The following is a 17,643-nucleotide window of genomic DNA, read 5'->3' on the forward strand; positions in this document are numbered from 1 at the left end:
CCAAAGTCAGAAGGACACATACATTAGTAGGGTTATTCTATTGGCCTCCAGCTCAGGAAAATGATAAGGTTACAATAGGTAACCAAGTCTAATGAAACTGGATTAGCTGGTGACTTCACCTACTATTAAACTGCCCAAATGTTAGGATAAGCTTTAGAGAAGTTATACCTGGATCAGTTAGCAGTAGAATACAAAAGAGAAGCACCTGCTGTTTAACTAGATCTTTCATACACCCCCCTCGCCCTCCAACCTTTCTGAACCAAAAAAAGTTAGGCAATTAAAATCCTTAGTCAGCCTGGAGATTACTTAAATTTATCATAATATTAGCAGGAAATATGGATACCCCTTAAAAGAAATAATATGATTAGAGAGCAAAGGCACAAGAGACTATGGAAACCAAATAAATGTCCTTCAAAAAGTGGAAATTAAGTTCAAATGAAGTCAATAGAAAGAAGTATGAATTTATAGCAGATAAAATGTAAGATGAACGTTAGGGAGCCAAAAAGCAATATTAAAGAGCAAATAGCTAAATTAAGATATAAAACCAGGACTACAAAGAACTCACTGTATTCATTTGACTACCAATAAATAAATGAAGCAATTACAGGGAGGATAAAATATTGCAGAGACTTTAAGGGCCAGATATTTTTAAGTCATTTAGGTGCCTAAAGATGCAGGTAGGTGCCTAGTGGAATTCTCAAAAGCACCTAAGTATCTCTCATTAGGTACCTAAGTGCTTTAGAAAAATCACACTGGGTGCCTACCTGCATCATTAGGTGTCTACATTCCTTTAAAATCTGGCCCTAAGTGATTTATTTGCATCTGTCTTCACAGCAGAAAATATTGGGGGGAGACATCCTCTTTTCATGTGATAAAGAGGGCCAACCAAACCTACTCTTTTTAAGTGGTTAAAAATGAGATGCTGTCAGATCCAGCTGCCAGAAGTAAAGGTGCTGGAACAAACTGAAGAGCAACAAGTCCCTAGGACCAGAAGGCATATAGCCAGGAATTGTGAAGGAACTTAACAAAGAGGCTGATTGGAATCTCATTAGAATCACTTGCAGTACCCATCTTCAAAAGAGTGACTGGAGCTGATTCTGATAATTACAAATATGTAAAGTTTATTTCAGTACCATGGAAATTGGTTGAAATGATCAAAAATAAAGTTATAAACATCTAGAGGAACATGAAATATATAATGACAAATCAGTACAGTTTCTGTAAAGGAAACAATTCCAATATTTTATGAAAACTCATGGAAGCAAATACTTGCTCAGACTAACATTCACAAAAAGCAAACGGGCCAGTGGATACAGGCAACATGAATTTGTTTCTATTTTAAATGGTTTTTTACTAATACTGTTTTAGTATGCACCTAGCTCTGCTTTTGATCTTAAAACTGCATGCATATACAGATTGAATATTTCCCTTTTTCCTTTTCATACTGAGGTACAGAGAGAGCTACTGTACATTACGTCTGACTATCTAGGATCAGTGCTTCCCTGCATAAATGTAGCTATTGCTGTACTGAAGGGTGTAGTATCTTATTGACCAATAGACCAGTCCCAGGATAAACCCTTTATTAGGAAGAAAACTCTGCAGAAATAAGGTAACAATGTCCTTCTACTCTCTAGCTGCAGCCTGCCACTGCACTGTGTTGGGCTCCTTTGTTGTTTCTATTGCCCAGCATACAGCACCTCATAGGAAAACCAGGCAACTGCAGCAAGACAGGACCTGTGGAATCCCTATACTTCCTGGAGGACTTACTCGATCACACAAGTGGCTCCTTTTGTATGGGCCAAAAAAGACAGAACTTCACTACTTCTCTAGCCCCCTGGAAGGAGCAAAAGATGGATAATGTTCTTAAATCAGTATCTCCATTTCTACCTTGTTTTAATATGACCAAGCTAACTCGTAATTCTGATCTGAGCTTTCCTTGTCTTTTATTTTTACGCTTTTGTCTTGAGAAAGCTGTGATGTATGGGGAAGAGATGTGGTTTGAGCACAGGACTAGCAGCTGAAAACCTGAATACCTTCACTGATACTGTTTCTGTGGCCTGAGAAAAGTAATTAGGACTGAGATTTTTAAAGCAGTCTAAGGAAGTTAGATGCACATCTTCCTGGAAGGCTAATGAAATTTAAATCAGACTAAGGGATTTAGATATCTGATAACCTTCCAGGAAGACCTGCATCTAAATCAGCTTTGAGGGACAATATGACTTACCTACAGTGCCTCTTAGGAATGCTGTAAGGATTAAATATTTGTAAATCATTTTGAAAATAATAATGCAATGCAAGTGCTGGGCATCATTTTCCTTGAATATTGGTGCATGAGAATACAGGGCTTTATTAGCATCCAGAACGTTCTATCAATGTTTAGTTAAGTATTTTCCTTTTGAAAATCTATTTTTTTTCATTGGCCATTGGCAATTCTAATTAACCTTTGGATGGTGCACATCATTGTTGTATATACTGCTGCAGGATTCTGACTCTGGACCCAGGTACCAGCCCAGTGTTTTCATCACAAGGCCATTGTTTGTCTTTCTGAAACCCCAGCCTCATTCGCTATATAACCTTACCTCATTTCTGTTCATCCTGTAGGAAAAAAGTATATGATCACATAATTATATACTGTCAATGTATATGCATATGAGGTCAGCATGAAGGTTTTACATGACAGTCTTAATCCTGGCATTTCCTAGCTTTTTAATTTCATTTTACAACACTATTAATATTCTCTTGGTGTGGATTTTTTTTATATAGAACATACATCCCTCAACACAAGTAAAAGTGAATGTAAGTCTGTTAGTGCTGAACACTCCTCTGTCTTTAGTGCAGAGTTAGGTGTGCTCATGCCTACTGGATTGAGCCCAACATGCAAGATAGATGAGAGAATGCATAGTTTGTGAACCCCTCTGGATCTTTGACATGAGTTAGATGCCAAGTTGCTGAGGTGTGTCATGAGTTAGTGTCATGAGTGGCTGTGCGCATCCCCAGCCGTTGAAATGTAGGTACCTCAAGGACATTAATAGTGGAAATTTAGGTGTCTATTGACTTTAAGCACCTATAGGCTTAGGTGGCAGGTGAGTAGGAGTTCTGTAAATGCCAGTATCACCTAAAGTGGATTTAGACACCTAAAGTGGCAAGCAGCTAGGCATCTAAGTCCCCCTTGTGAATGTAACCCTATGTCTTTACTGTATTAAACCCTGGTCCTGCCAACAAGATCTTTACCCATATACTTTACTCATGCAAATAGTCTCTCTAAAGTCAATGGATCTAAATTACATGCATAAGTTACATGCATTTGTACATGTTTGCAGGACTGGGGCCATCCTCAGTGAGAATCGGTTTGCATACCCAGAAGAAAAAGGAATAAAGACTCAAAGGAATGTGTAAAATGGGGAAAACTCAATCAGAGCATAATCTTCACCTTTAGCTAGTAATGATGCTTGCAATCTAAATGGATGGGAGGCATTGTCTTTTTCTATGCCAGACTTCTTAGCATATCTATCAATTCTATCCCTCTACCTCTTCCCTGTAAGGTTAAAATAAATAAATAGGGTAGGTATCCATAGGTGATTAATCACTTATCCAAAAAAACTATAATATTCTATTTCAAACCACATATGTCTGGATACAGAGTGTAGAAAAGTAATCATAATTTCTTAATAATCAACTCTGAACCAGACATAATGCAATAAAAAGGGAGGTGTGTGGGTGGCAGAGAAGGGAGGGAATCACTGAGGCTGATCTTTTTAAGCCTTATATAGTTTATCATTTTCAGAAGCAATATACCGAGGGCAATCCCATCTGCCCATCCCGGGTGAGACAAAAGAGAGAGAAATTTTTTGATTCTGTGTGTTGGGCTGGAGTGTGGTATCAACTGGATTAATCTCCATTCTGGGTAAACAGTAATCTTATATTTCAATATGAAAATATATACAACTTTAATAAATAAAATAACAAATGCTTTTTAGTTATTAATTCTGAACCAAGAATAGAACAATAAAGCAAACAACTAAGACTCATTGTTTTATATTATCTTCAAGAGTAGCCTAGTAAAAATCACCTTTTCTTCTTTCAAGTGTGGGGAAAATCTATTTTATTAATGACCTTTAACACTACTCTTTCTTCTCTTCCCCTTTCTATTTTTATTTCTTGTGTAGGTTTTTGCATTACCCCATCACTCTTATTCTCCCTTTCTTTTTCAGTGCTAAATTTCAACCAAATTGCTGTGTGAATATACTTACTGGCTAATTTTGTTAACATTTTGGTCTTCTCAATTAGCCAGTTCAGTTATTTCAATTCTGTATTGGGGATCAGTGTCCTTGAGACATTTGAGGGCTTCAGATTAGTAGTAAAAATACCTAAAAGGGTTACAATACCCCATCAGGTCCCAGGGGCTAAGCACAAATCTTTGTTGTAAAGAATCAGCTGTGGTAATAAAGCAAACCATGAACAAGGTAAATAGCCAGAGACAATAATAATTGGCTAATGGATTCTATTAATACAGGTCCTTCAGATAAGTTTCTACCTTTTCCATTATGGGAAAAATGTGAAGCTGGTCATTTTTTCCCCACTCAGAACACAGTCATCTAGAAATTAAAATATAACAGCTAAAGACCTCTAGTTAATTCAGTAGCTGTTCAGAATGTGGAGTCTTGTCCTATAGATTTTATACAGACCTGGAAAACGACTTTTTTCAGGGCATCAGATACCTTGCTACAATTTTTGAGCTTCCTGGCCTTCCTCCAAAATGTTCCTGGGGGACTTTGGTGCCAGATATGGAATGTGCACATAGATATGTAAATGAAGGGTATCAGTGGGTTGTAATGATTCATATAAAAAGAAAAATAATCTGCATAATTTCTGTGGGTTTTCCTTTTATCACATATTCTGGAAAGACAAACAGACATAACTTGGAGTGCCCAAATGGGTTTTCCAAGTCTGCAACCTTATTCTGTAAAGACTTTTATTTTGTTCTGTGTGACATTAGTATTCTGTGTCTCTAGCCAGATTCTTCAAATGAAGAGTTTTGTTCCATTGCATTCTGAATGCATCTCTGCAAAGTACCTCGCAGTAACTGGTTTCAATTTTAATTGTGTCTGTAGACAGCCCCTTAGAAAGGTGTGGATTTTATCATAGTCAGTAATATTGTTGCTGCCATTCCACATGGTGCTTAGAAGTATTTCTGCAGACATAATAGAAATTAAAACTGGTTAGCTGGCCTATGCTGTGGCCATTATTCCAGGCAGGGGTGTGCGCAAGGTGGGGAAGTAGGGGCATGCGCCCCCCCCCCCCAATCAGCGGGGACACAGAACTCCTCTGAGGCTGGGGTGGGAAGAGGCGGGTATTAGAGAAAAAGGCTGTTGCACAAACAATAGAATGGTGGTAGGCAGAGGTACAGAGGAACCAAATAAATGGATAAATCTGGGATGAGAATAAAGTGGATCAGCATCCATGAGATATGCTGGAATATGTCCAAGTATGTCAGTTTTAGGAAGAACAGGAGGCCGGTGCAGGTGACTGAGGATGGTGATGATATGGTCATGCTTATACAAATGAGAAGGCAGGAAGCAGCACTGAAAGCATGCAAGATTTTGAGGATCTAGGGCTTGTGGACTGAGATACAATAAAGGGTAATGGTGCATTTTAATGGCCTATGATATTCAGGAAGTCAGAGCAGTTGATTTATTGGTCCCTTCTGGCCTTAGATGGAGTCTACAAAACTTTGAAAGATATTTGCAATTAGAATTGGTTGAAAGATTTTTTGATGCAGTTTTGCCAAACAGGTTACTCTACTCACCACTAGAGCACCTCCTTTTGCCATGTCTGGGGATTAGCTCCTCCAGGTCAACACCCCTTCCTGCTGTTGCATTCCATCACCCTTTCTCTGTGTTGATCTCCTGGAGCTCAACTCCTGTTTTGTGGCTTGCCCCTCCAGCCAGGTCACTCAAGTTTCCCCCTCTTTGGGGGGTTACATTCTCAAAATCTCTCAGGACTTGCTGTCCTAGGCAGTCTTTTCATTCACTGCCTCTTAATGATGTCACTTCCCCAGGGGCTGGTAAGGGAACCCAGACCCACCTTCTACACTGGGTTCCAGTCCAGGGACCCTAGAATAAGCAGTTAAGGTCTGCACAATAGTAAACTTTACTGCAGTATCCCCTGACTGCTGCCTCCCATGCCTTCTCTCAGCCTGAGTGTGACTGCAGTCTCTCCCTCTACAGCCCCCTTCTACTCTCAGCTATCGGGCTTTATACAGGCACCAGCTCTTCTTGTCCAGCTGAGCTTCATCTTTAATTAACACTCATTTTTCCCTGGCTCCTTCTCCAAGTGCAGCCTAGATGGATGGTTAGTCACCTTAACGCAGTGTTTCTCAACCTCGCAAGTGCAGAGCTGGTATTGGGGGTGGCCTTAACGCCCCGTTTCAGGCTTCTTCTGTGGAAAGGTTAAGAACCACTGCCCTTTAGGCATGGATACCCCATTGCATGTGGGAAAAGGGGGATGACAAGTGAGCAGCATGTGTGGAATGATGGCAGGTAGGTCTGCAGATGTAAAAGATCTGGGAGGAGAAGAACATCATCAAGGTACTTGTAAATATCACATTAATAGTTTCGGGTGCTGTTGTGTAATTATCTTGGGCACTTGAGAGTTATGAGGTCCAGGAAATAAAATGTCAAACTGGAAAAAGCTACTTAGTCAGTGATTGTTTATTACAAAATACTTAATCCAGAAGAGGACCCTACCCTTACCCAGAATACAGGAAAGCCAAATACAGGAAAGGAGGAGGAGATTACTTCCTTGACAGCATTAGTGCTTCCTCCATTTCAAGACTCCCAGGCCACAAGCATCCTTCAAGTCCCACTTGATCCCTTTTTTGGCTCTCCTTTGAAGGCAGATAACTTTGCTTCTCCCTTGCAGATTCCTGCAACAAGAATAGATAACTGCTCTTTTTTTGTAGGAAAGCAGATCAACTCTTTCCTCACTTCCCCGAGAATTCCTTGGATGAGTACTCTCAGTAAAACTAATGAGACCAAAGGGTCACACTCTAGTCTCATTTACCCAGGTGTAAATCCAGAGTCACGTCACTGATGTCAGAAGAGTTACACTGACATAAAAGCAGAGTAAGAGAGAGCAGAATTAAACTTATTAAGGCCCAAATCCACAAAAGTACTTAGGTGCCTAGGTGCCTAATCCCCAGGTTTAGGCAACTAAATCTCAGCTGTAGGCCCCCTAACTTCCATCGTAATCCACAAAACTCCCACTGATGGCAGGCACCTAAACTCACTCAGAGCCTAAATTTTCAAAGTTAAAGTTCCCTGGGTGCCTACATTTAAGCTCTCAGTATGACCACTGCTGCTTTCCTTCAGGTGCCCACAGTGCTCAACTTATGGGGGGAAAAAAGTGTGTGTGTGTGTGGGGGGGTGCTTAACAAATGCAGAAGGTCCTGGAGGCAGTGTAGCTCCTGTGCTGGCTCCTCGGTGCTGCTGAGCCAAGCCCAGCTACAGTCAGACTGCCCATTATTTCCCTACCTATTACCCTGCCTTCTCCCCCACCTATTCTCCCACTCATCATTCCTCCTCCTGACCCCACCACAGCATCCTTTCTGCCTGCCACTACCTCTTAAAGCTCTGGCTGCTTTTTGCCCCTGTTTCTAGTCTGCCTCCCTACCACTGCCTCCTTCCAGCCTTCTGCACATGCAACACCCCTTAGCTCTCCTGCTCCACTCCTGGACATTTTGAAGCTGTTTGCCACACCAAAGGAGTCAGTGAATTGACTCATATTGCAGACAATGGAGAGCCATTGTTTCTGGGATCTGACACTAGTGATGACACAGAGCTTGCTTGGAGAGAGAAACAGAATATCCCAGGCAAGACTATTGACTTTAAAATTAACTCAGGAGCTGATGTCACAGTCATCTCAGAAGGGACCTACAATCTCCTTCAACCCCTCCCAGAGCTGAAGTCACCTGCCACATCTGTGACTAGCTCTGGAGGTATTCTGAACTGCATGGGCCAGTTCTCTACCGAACCAACTTACAAGACAAAACATATGCCTTCAGAGTACATATCATCAAGGGATCAAAGACCAACAACCTTTTTAGCCGCAGCATGGCAGTCATGATGGGCCTAGTGAGAAAGGTGGAAGAACTCGATGGAGGATCTGATAATATTGGAGATGTAAGTAAAGGAAATAAAGGAGATGTAGTAAAAATCAACATAAGAAACAATGCTGAACCATACAGTGTACAAATCCTTGACCAGAGAGACTTTGGAAGTTACTATCAGCTGATTTATGCCAATTCAGAGGACATCATTACCAAGTTGTCATAGACTATTTTTCCAGGTATAAAGAAATAATGTACTTGAAAGACACAACATGTTGCAGTGTTACTGAGAAACTGAAACGCAGTTTTACTCACTTTGTATTCCAGAACAGCTAGTGATGGACAATGGGCCACAGTTCACTGAAGCAGAATTTAAGTCATTCGAAATGATCTTGATCATATTAGCAGCAGCTCACATTAGACATAAGTATATGGAGAGGCTGAGGGAACTGTACAGTCAAGAAAATCCTATCCAAGAAGATCAATTCCTTGCCCTTCTGAGTTACAGATCAATACCAATCGCAGCTACTAGATATAGTCCAGCACAACTCCTGATTGGAAGACAACTCAGAACTGGTGACAAGAACTAATGAACATTTAAAAGTAGATGTCACTCAGACACATCACTCAGTGCCGGGTCTAGAACTGGATGATAGTGTTCATGTCAAATTGGATGGAGAAAAAGGATGGACAACTCCAGATGTCATAAAGAAAAAAAAAATCAGCACCTAAATCATACGTGATTAAGACCAACATTGGAGAGTTCAACAGAAATTATTGACCATCTACAGTTTGTTTCTCAGAGAAAGCAATCAACAGAGCAAACTACAACTGGCAGATGCAGAACAAGAAGACAGTTCAAGGATTCTGGCTGATCACAGCCAGTCGTAACTAATGGACAGCTAGATGACTAAATTGTTGTGTTTGTGCCATATAATTAACAAACTGATCCATACTGAACTTCAAAGACCATGTGGCAGTGTTAATATTGTAAAGGGTAGGAATGTAGAACTTAAAGGGGGAGATGTAATAGAATGAACTGTTTTGTGCTGTTCAGCCACCAGCTGGCACTGTGTGTAAAAGTATTTAAGCTAACCTCAGCCATACCTGAAAGAGCAGTAAAAGATCTTATGGTGTTACACATCTGGTGTATATAAGCAAGACAGAAGCATGACAAACACCCCCGCTGCCTGCCCCAGGCCTGCCCCCATCTCTTTCTCTCCTTCCACTTTGACTTCCCACCCAGTCTACAGATGCCCTCTCCCCAGTTTGGAGCCCCTAGAATGGGCAAGGCTGGGTCTATGCCCCCCTCATTCCCTGGGCCCCCGGTGCTGACAGCTCCTGTTCCCAGCCCTCTTTTCCCTTTGTTGGTCTCCTTTTCCTTTCTCCCACTCCCTGGCTCATCAGGTCTCTGGACAAGTGGTTGGGACAGGAGGCAGCTGCACTGGGCACTACGTGTACCTCCTGTTCCTTCTGGGATGAATGGTTCTAGAGCAGGGTGTCAGAGCCAAGGTTGGGTAGTGGGACCTACTGTGGTTGGGAGACCTGCCCTGATGAAATGGTGGTGCCAGGGACCCTGATTGCTCTGACAGTCTCCCCTCTCTTGGTAGACTGTCCACTTGCTGCACCCTAGCTTCCCCCCATTCCCACCAAAGGGCAGCAGAACCTGCTGATGCTGCTCTCTCTGTCTCTCCTATTGAAGCTGTTCCACTGTGGGTAAATAATTAGACATTGGGCCAGAGAGAGCAAAAGAAGGAATGACTCTCTAGTCCAGTGGTTATAGCAGCCACCTAAGAGATGGGAGACCCTGGGTCCACTCCCCCTGTTCCAATCACTTTCTTATTATTTATGCACAGTGGAACAGCTTTAATTGGGTGGCAGTCACATCAGAATATCCCATAGCTCAAACCACTGGGATAAAACATAAAAGGTGAGTTGTGGTGATAACACCACCAGCTCCTTCAGTCATTCATGGATGGCTAGGCACCTCCATGCATCCTAGACTTTGGTATCTATCTCGGTGAGAGAGGTGAGGCTTAGTGCACACACCTCCAATTGCCATTTCTCGTTGGCAAGTTTAAGTGGCTTCCCACCTAGCATGTTGATTTTTGTGGATCACATTCTTTCCCCATTCATTGTATAGGGAGCCTACATGCCTAACTTAGCTTTGCGGATTGCAGTGTTGTTCCTATGATTATTTTAGGAACTAAAAGTTAGACTCTGTGATGCTGAGCTTTGAAACACCAAAATGCCACTCGTAGGCTCCGCCTGTGCTAATTAGAAGGTAAAGCACAGTGCCAAGAATTCTCTGGAATACCCTTCTATTCCATGAATGGGACAGATCTTCTAATATTATAGATGTATTGTATGGGAGACCATAAAAATGCCTGGATGTCAAATGTGAAACTGCTTCTGATGAGTGAAGTCTTTCCAGATTATTAACACATGTCAAACTGTCAACAACAATCAAGAAATGATAAACTGATTAATCCTCAGCTTTATTGCCACTGTTTTAGGAGGATTAATTAAATATTTATAGCACATTTTTGGGTTCCTAGACTCATTTTGCAGGAATATATTACTGCATTTTACTCCATTAGTTGTGTGATTATAAAAGAAGGCAGTTTTTAACTCCAGAAATAATCTTGGCAAACTCTAGATGTAATTACAGTGCATGATGGTTCAGAACACAGGCAGGTATTTTCTTATTTTCACTCATAAAATGAAGCAGATGCCGAAGGCATTTTGAGCAAAATCAGCACGATATTATGTAAGCAGATATTCAGAAAGTTCAGTTACAAAAGTGGGGTATTTTTAGTCATCAAAATGAAGAAAAAGCCACAGTTTGCTAAATGCAGTTTGCCGCTTAGGGCACAGTCTTGCTTCTGTTGCATGTATAAGAATTTTGTCATAGAACCCAATGGGAGCAGAATCAAGCTGATAGTCTGTAATAAGAAAGAATTGTTGGTGCCTAAGATGAGCATGATTACTGCCATTATTTTTAAAGTTTATAAATATTTTTTCAGATTCTCTTTGTCACCTTTTATCTTCCCACTTGTCAAAAAACTATTAGTTAAAACAAAAATAAAAGATCAGGTACAGGCATAAAAAAGTCAATGTTCTCCTTCACCAACATTTACAAAATAACTTGGAATTATACCAGATCCCAAAGCAGTTATTTATGTGTCCATTGGAAACATCAAATATGTCTATTATATACAGACAAACCTGCCCTAGGAGTAATCCACAGACACACCCAGCTTCTCTCCCAAGACATTCAAAGTGTATTTCTTACTTTTATTGTTAGTCACTATGATGGCTGTGAATTTTTTCTGTTTTACTGTTTATGGAACTAACAAGTTACAACAATATGTAGATACGCAACTGTAGTGCGGTGGTGTAGCCTCTCCGTGAGCCGGAGGGGGAGGGGCCACTGTCTGTGGGCGGAGCCAGGCTGGACCCATCCTGCCCACTGGAAGTTGAGAGGCAAGACAAGAAGTATAAAGGGCACAGCCTCCAACTAAGTTGTTGCAGAGCCAGGGAGGGAGCTAGATGTGTCCTGCTTGCTGCAGGCCTTCAGCTCTGCTCTCAAGCCAGCGGTTGCTGCCACTGCCCTGAGGCCAGAGAGGAGCTGCTGAGTCTGCTCGTGGCCGAATACTCCGATGAGGCAGAGGACCTCTGAACAATGGTACCCTTTCCTGAACTTTGCTAGGAAGTAGCTCAGGAACCAGACGGTAGCCTGGTTCTTGTGGTGGACATTTGTGTCAGCGTGTTTCAGTTGGAATCCTGTTGACCTAGTGGTGGTACCCACTGCTACTTGACTGGGACCTAGTGGAGTTGAGTGGGCCCAGGTCTCCCTGCCACCCCCACCATAAGCCAAGAGGCCTGCATTTGCCTGTTGTTACTTGAGCCAAGACATCAGGCCATAGCCCATTCACTTTCCCTACCCTGCCTAAGGGTCCAGAGCCTATAGTTTGCTGTTGTCTCTGTGCCTATTTAAGGGCCCAGAGCCCACAGACTGCATATTCACCCTTCTCTGCCTGAAGGCCAGAGCACCCATAAACTGCCTATTTGCTAATTCCCCCTTCCAACAGATTGTGAACTGAATGACGTAGATATGGCCTTTCTCTGAGCCAAAGGAGGAGGGGTGACCACGACTACATTGCACCAACAAAGTATAAATGAAGAAAAATTTCAACACAGAACTACTCATTAATATTTGTATTGTTTGCTAGCAATGTCAGTTTGTTAAATTTTTAAACAGGATAGGATTTTGCCTGCATGAGAGGCCTAAAACTATCTGAAGCATCCTATTTGGCTACTCTATACTTTGAATCTTTCTACACATCTTTTAACAAAAACAAAACAAAACAAAAAAGTCATATTTTGTTTTAGATGAGATAGATCCTGATCCAAAGCCCATTGAAGTCACTGGGAGTCTTTTCATTTACTTACATGAGCTTTGGATCAAGCTCAAATTTCATTTTCCTTTTGCTGTTTAAGTTTAGGATATTTTACCACATTTCAGGTTCAGTGGGGTGTCTAATTTCAAACCCTTCAAAGATGAGAATTTGTCAGTCCCTTGACTCCCTAGCATTTAATAAATTCTGCAAATTCAGTGCTCAGTCCAGATGCATGGGTGTAGCTGTATAGGAACTGAATAGTATGTTTAAGCCTTTTACTGGCTCTTCCTTTACTTGAGCCCTTTACTGGCCCTCTCTGACTTCTGTGTTTCAGAAGCCACCAGAACCCTTCCAGAGCAGCAATGTGGTGTATGTATATAGTTAGACACTATGTGTTGTATAGTTAGTAAACACAATTATTTGGACTACAGCGTGCGTATGTTCCTTCATTTTATGTTTGTTGTGTAAAGAAAAAAAGACACAATTATGGATTCTAAGGAGCAGCTCCTCTGCTGCTGTAAATTGTTGTTGTACCATTGACTTCAACAGCACACTGGCCATTTATTCCAGTTGAGGATCTGCCTGCTTATTTCCAGTCACGCTAGATTGCTGTACAAATGTCTACTCTCTTCTTAGTGACACTGCATGATTGCAAATATGGACTGGTAGGAAATTTCAATAGTTCAAATTTATTTCTGGAAGTAGTGAGGGTACCAAAATATGGTAATAGATGAGATGTTAATAGAATGAGACTGAAGTACTGAATCCTGTTAAAACATGTTTGTACTACTCACACTTAATGATAGTTTTGAGGAGGTACTGTATGCACCTAGTCCATTACTGTAAATCAGAATTGATAGATCTTGTTCTTAACTGCTGTTGTGTTAACTTCTTATTGCACTCTGAATTCCATATAGTAATGCCTGGTTATAAGAATCCACAAAAGAATCAGGGCAAGACAGCAAGAAGATTAAAGAAAAACCTGTGAAATGTGGGGTGGTGGGTTCATTTTATTTTTTTAATGTTACACAAAAAGAAAAAGTAAATTGTGTTTGTAAATATAACAACTATTATGATAGCATTAATAAAACTTAGTAATGGAGGCAAAAATATGGGAAGTTTACAGACAGTACAGAAACAAACATGCTGCTGTCTACTTAATACATGCCTTTCATTTTATTCTGACTTAGGTTCCAAGCTCTAAAAGTCATAGGATTCATTACAAATTGCTCAGAAATAACACAGGTCCATCTAGAGATTAAAATAAAGAATCCCTTGCTTCACTTCAGTGCTTCATCCATTACCTGCAAATAACCTCAGCTTTTTTGTTAGGAAAAAAACAAAACAACCAACCACATAATGGATTCCTCCAGGACCTAAAAGGTTTATATCCTCCTTGATTAGTAAAGCCTAGAAGTTAATGGAGGTAGAAATTGTGATTTCATACCCCCACCTTTATTATTCTAATACCACTCAGCACTATAGTTGAATAAATCATTGAGTTTGATATTGGACAGGTATAATTTAAGAAGAATCTGGTAATTGCATAAGGAGAAGAGAGAATTGCAGATGTGAGTATGACGTACATAAGCTCTCCTGTACCTGGTGATGTTTCAGACAGCCTCAGGGGCAAGTGTAGGAATTTAAATTTCAGCACTTTTGGAGCAGCACATTTTGTGCCCCTGCTAGGGCTCTGGGAGTTGGAGGAGCATGTGTCCTCCCCGCCGGGGCCCTGGGATTAAGAGTGTCATTGAACCACTGCACAGATAGTTTAGTGTTTGAGGACAGAAGAGACCCTGTAACAGGCTTCACACTCTTCTGGGGTGCCCCTTTGAGGTTGGATCTGGGAATCAGCTCTTGTCTAGTCTAGTGCCCCCTTCCATCTGCTCACTCTGCAGTCCCTCTCGCTCTCCAGGACTTGGGTGCTCTCTCTTTGTGACTCAGCTATCCAACCAATCACTGTATAATTTTTCTCTTCTGGGATATCGACATCTCACTGGACCAACTGTCCAGATGCTGCCTTCATCAGTCCTGCACCACTTCCCAGTAGCTGGTAGGGGAACATGGACTTACCCTCTACATAGGGCTCCAGCCCAGAGACCCTATAACCACCAGCTAAGATCTGCATAGTTCTATTCCTTACTGCAGTTTTCGTGGGCTTCTTCCCACACAGAGTTTTTCAGGTTTCCTTCTCTGCAACTTCTCTGGGTTCTTTCAGGGCCAAGATCCAGGGCTTATTCTCCCCCCCTGGATTCCTCCTCACCACCTCTGCACTTCCAGAGAGTAACTGCAGACTCTCTTCCTGCAGCCCTCTTCTACTGTCAACTTCCTGGCTTTATACTAACCATCCTGCACCTGCCCAGCTGGGGTTCATGATCATTTAAGCCTGGCTCACCATCCAGGTGCAGCCAGGTACAATAACTGGTCTATCAGGCCCACATTAACCCCCTCAGAACCTGTGAGGGGGAGGGCGGTGCACACCTCATTATAGACCACTGGATCATTGTGTTTGTCCTGTATAACAGACTAGGTTAGTTTTCATGATGTCATTGGACAGCATAGAGGCCACCAGTACACTGGGTGCTTCCATGATGTTTTGTCCTGAGCCAAATCTGGCATGTTATGGGGTAGGATGCCTGTGAAGTATAGGTATCTGACACCTTCTAGCCAGGGAATCAGGTTTTAGGTCTTTGGGGAGCCATTCCTATCCTGCTTTCATTGTCAAAGTCAAAGATGATTCTCAGGGAAGTTGGTAGACATTCAGAGAAGATGACCATATCACCTTAAAGAGGAGTGGTGGCCAACTGTTTGTGAGAACAGGACTTGTTTAGTTAGAAAACTGAGCTTTTAATTCAACTTGAATTCATACCATTTCATGGTTTTGATGATTTGGAGATGCTTCATCTGAATGGTGTCCAACTTCTTCTCATGAGAGTGAGGTGCAATGTTTCAGTTCCATATTCAGGTCAGAATACTGACCACCAAAGCAATATCTCTTTCTTTCTTTCTTCCTTTCTTTCTACTTATCAGCTCTGTCTTTCTACTTATCAGCTATTCTGTGGCTGCAGATGCTCTTAAATATCATCAGAAGCAGTCCTGTCTGACTGGCAAAACGGCATTATTTTGCCAGTTTGGAAATGAAAGGCAGCAAATGAGACTGTTGTAACTATCATGGCATTGCTCTTCTATATCTTGGGAAAAGTTTTTGCTTCTGTCTTGTTAGCCCAAGCAGCTGATATCTAAAGGAGCGAGAGAAAACCTCAAGCTGGCTTCCCTCCAGGTTATCAAGAAAGTATGAGAATTCAACCGTTCACATTGCATTTGTGTATATCAAGGCCACATTTGTTTCTATTGACAGGGAATCACTATGCTGACCTAGAAACTCTCAGGCCTCCCTGACAAGCTCTGTGGAATGTTCTTTCTCTTATATGATTACTCTTCAGGTTACGTCCTTTTAAACTGAAAAAGAACTGCCATTTTCTCAATTAGATTGGACACTGGACAAGGATGTGTTGCCACCCCAGAAATCTTCAGTTCCTTCATATACTGTGTGCTTGATCAGACACTAAGTAAATGAATTTTAGGCATATGACTTGATGATAAGAACCTCACTGATGTTGATTTTTCTGATAACATAGCATTTGCTGTCAAATCAATGGATAAGCTAATTGTAACACTTAAAGCCCTGGAAAGCTCAGCTGCAAAATCAGCCTGAAAACTAACTGGGGTAAAACCAAAATTCTTCCAGTCAGTGATTATGAACATGCTGCAGGCTTGGCATGTTAGTGGGTGACCACCCAGTCAAGATTGTCCATGATTTTACTTATCTCGGCAATGTTGTTGATAAGATAGATGGCACAGAGAAAGAACTTGCCTGCACTGCAAAAGTTTCATCAGTAATGGGACACATCCTCAAGATTGTATTTTGCAAACTGAACGCTTTAGTTAGACTAAAGCATATAATTCCTTGGGAAACTAAACTATTGTGTCCTACAGGCAAAGAACAGGAGAAGTTGAGGTCCCACTAAGACCTGAGGTCCCTGAAATAGCAGGGAATTGATTAGGTGACAGATAATCCTAGCAAAATATTCATGCCCCAGCCTAAAGCAAGGCAAAAAACTCCCAAGGTCCTTGCCAGTCTGATCTAGAGAAAATTCCTTCCCAGCCTGACTTCTTTTTCCCCATTAATGGCTACGTTTTGAAATGGGTCAGAGAGTCAGTTTTTAATCTCTGTGCTCTGTCTATGCCATATAATGCAAATTTCAGTCAATGTGTCCTGCAGTACTAAGTCAAATGACTTGGAAAAATCAAAGTATGCTATATCACCACAGTTGCCTTTATCACAGTTGCCTTTTTCTTATCAAGGAAAAACACAGATTTGTTTGACAAGTCCTACCTGCCATGAAACCATGCTGACTGGCAGTAATTATATTTTTAGCCTCTAGTTCTTTGTTGCTTGTCTTGAATTAACTGTTCCATTGTTTTATATGAGATTGATGTCATGCAAACTGATTTATGGTTCCCTGGGACATCTTTTACTTTTTTTTTTTTTTTTTTAAATATTGGAACTACATTGGCAGTCCTCCAATGCTTTGGAATTTCCCCAGTTTTCCAAAATATGTCAAAAATTAACATTTGTACTTTGGAGAGCTTTTTGTTCTACATTTGAAATGAAGCAGGAGAATAAATCTATTTCATATGATGTTGTGAGTGGAATAGAAAGTTTATCATCTTTGTCAAAAGAGGATGTGAGGCAGCATCAGCTAAACTTAAACATTTTCAAATCAACAGGCCCCAGATAACTCCTTTGGGTGTAAGTTAGCTGAGAAGCTCTCATCAGAGAGTCCAATGATTGAATGAACATGAAGACTATCAACCCTTGAGGTGGCCCTCCAAATCAGAGTTGTCAACAGAGCTAAAGACAATAAGAAGGCATTTTAAAACATACAGTATTAGGAACAAAACAAACAATACTAGATCATGTACATGGTCATTGCTAGATGCAGATGATAAAATTGTCAATAGTGATGTAGAAAAGATACTTGCCCTGCTTGCTTTACTGCACATTAGACCATTTCGTCAAAGACTCAGCTACAGGTCTTTAGCTATTGAGTAATGGTTTTATGAATTCAA

Source organism: Emydura macquarii, unplaced genomic scaffold (genome assembly GCF_026122565.2).
Source record: "Emydura macquarii macquarii isolate MOO-44397 ecotype Brisbane River unplaced genomic scaffold, CSIRO-AGI_Emac_v2 contig_1363, whole genome shotgun sequence".
Lineage (NCBI taxonomy): Eukaryota > Metazoa > Chordata > Testudines > Chelidae > Emydura > Emydura macquarii.